Consider the following 2,697-nt stretch of genomic DNA (forward strand, 5'->3'; position numbering starts at 1 on the left):
ATGAGCTGATGAGGATCTGACAGTCAAAGGTCAACGTCACTGTGACCTAAAACATTGTGTTTTGGGCCATAATTCAAGAATTAATATGCGAACTGTGACAAATTTTACACAAATGTCTAATTGGATAAAAAGAGGAATGATGACATTATATACACAAGAGGTCAGAGGTCCAAGGTCAACTACACTGTGGCATCATAACACTGTGCAAAAACACTTTTCTGGGTCAAATACTGATCATGGTGACACCAATCTTTGGTGTCCACATAATAAATTCCTTCAAATCCTTCAGTGCATGTTGCATCGTGGTGCAAAATTTGACACCAACGTCCACTTGGATCCAATCATGAGCTGATGAGGATCTGACAGTCAAAGGTCAAAGTCACTGTGACTTAAAAAATGTATTTTTGGCCATAACTCAAGAACTAATATGCAAACTGTGACACAATTTCACACAAATGTCTATTTGGAAAAAAGAGAAAATATGAATGTTTTATACTCAAGAGGTCAAGGGTCAGCGTCACTGTGGCATCTTACAAAAGCACTTCTCTGGATATTTGATTAAATATCTATTGTGGTGACACTAATCTGTGGTGATAATAAATTCCTTCAAGTCCTTCAGTGCACGTTGCATCGTGGTGCAAAATTTTAACACAAACGTCTGCTTGGATCCAATAATGAGGATGATCGTCAAAGGTCAAGGTAACTGCGACCTCACAAATCAAGTTTAGGGCCATAATTCAATCATTCATTCACTAATTATGACAAAATTGGATAAAATGAGGAAGTGATGACGTTTTATACTGAAAAGGTCAAAGGTCAACATCACTGGTTTTCCAATAGTGAGCTGATGAGGATCTGACAGTCAAAGGTCAACGTCACTGTGACCTCACAAATGGTGTTTTTGGTGTAACTCAAGAAGTCAAATGTTTATTATGTCAAAACGTTTAACTGGATAAAATGAGGAAGTGATTTTATACCCAAAAGGTCAAAGGTCAGCTTCACCGCGACATCATACCAAATGATTTTCTGGCTTCACACCCTGACTACTGCTCTAATCTGTGGTTTCCACCTCTTCACTGCACGCAGGATAGAATATGAGTCGGAATGTAAACTTCAGCCGGCAGAGGCTGTAATTCCAGCTCCAGACTTCATGAATGTCTCACCTTCCTCGCTTCGCTTTCATCCAGCCTCCTTCACCACTTGCCAAAGAATGACTCGAACTTTGAAACGTCTCCCAAATAAACCAGCTCGAGAGTCGCGGCTGCGTGTCGACACACCGCAGGCATCCTTAAAAGCATCTCCGAGCTGCACCTCCGTCATGAAGCTGCAGAGAAACCGCCTTACAAAGCAGTGACACTGAACAGATCCTTCTTTTCTCCTCGGCTCACTGAAGTTCTTAAACTCAAATCTCACCGCGCGATCACGCCGTCGATTCGTTTCGCGAGTCGCCGCCGCGCACCGAGCCGAGGCGGGCGCAGGTGTCGGCTGTCGCGTCACGGAGCATCAAACATCTGAGCGGGTTTTCTGTGATTGCCGCGGCTATCCCAGAACAAAGCATCAAAAGACTCGACCTTGACTGAGGGATTGACTTTCAGGAGGCCGAGGAGGCAGCTGAGGATGTTACGTAACCGCTGAACTCTCACTCTTTGGGTTTATTATTATTATTATTATTCTACAACCTGCAACTCCCTTTCTGTTGTTCTTCTACTTAAAGGCAACACTGATCCGTCTGAGGGGATTACAAGTGTCTGCTGTTAGATTTATTTTGATATTTTGACTATAATTACCTACATTTTTAATCAGTGAAACACCTTCAGCTGCATTTTCTGCTCTTGTTGTTGTTGTGATCACTTTCACACAGCTTCCCGTCTGATTAAGTCCATCCACAGCGCTATAGATGTGCCGGGATCACTTCTTCCTGTAATGCAGCGCAGTCCTGGCATGTTACAGCCTCAGAATCCCCCGTCTGGGCTTCGACGCACTCCGTGACGTCAGAAAGCTCTTTGTATGTGTGTGCAGGCCTCGCTGTCAGCCCCCGCATGGCTTAAGAGGAGGAGGAGGAGGAGGAGGGCTGGATGGAGGGAGGAAGAGCGGCACCGAGGTGGGAGGTGGGCTCGACGCTGTGATGTAATTTCATGGAAGTTGTTGTGCGCGGTGATGCTGCGTCCTGCAGAAGCGACGAGCTGCACGGCCTCCTGCTGGCCGAGTTCAGGGACGCATGAGCAGGTTTTTGTCGTCTTCATGATACGAGTTTTTCAGTTGTTTTTCATCACAAAGTCACGTGCAGGAAGTTTGGTATCAGCACGGCTTTGATCAGCTGCTTATCTTTGATATCCATGAACCGGACCTCCACGCCTTTGTCTCAGCTGTGATGCTGCACCACTGCATCTTTCACAGAGGGTGCCATATTTTTTAGATACCAGACATGCAATCCACGTTTGAATATATGAGCCTCTTTTTCCTCAAAAAGAAAATGAGTGTGCAGCACCACCTGGTGGTAACACGGGTCCATGATCCTGAGGGAGTGAGCGGCTTTATAAGCTTAATGTCACTTATCACTTAATGAACAACCCGGAGACGTGCACGCAGTCACAGTTTACTGAGAGCTGGTTTGAACAAACGTGTTGCTTCAAAGCTCTCTATAAAATGTAGTATTTTCTTTGCATTACTGATATTCTGGGTTATTTTATGGATGGT

The sequence above is a fragment of the Stegastes partitus genome, unplaced genomic scaffold (assembly GCF_000690725.1).
Source record: "Stegastes partitus isolate 25-593 unplaced genomic scaffold, Stegastes_partitus-1.0.2 Scaffold1589, whole genome shotgun sequence".
NCBI classification, from domain to species: Eukaryota; Metazoa; Chordata; class Actinopteri; family Pomacentridae; genus Stegastes; species Stegastes partitus.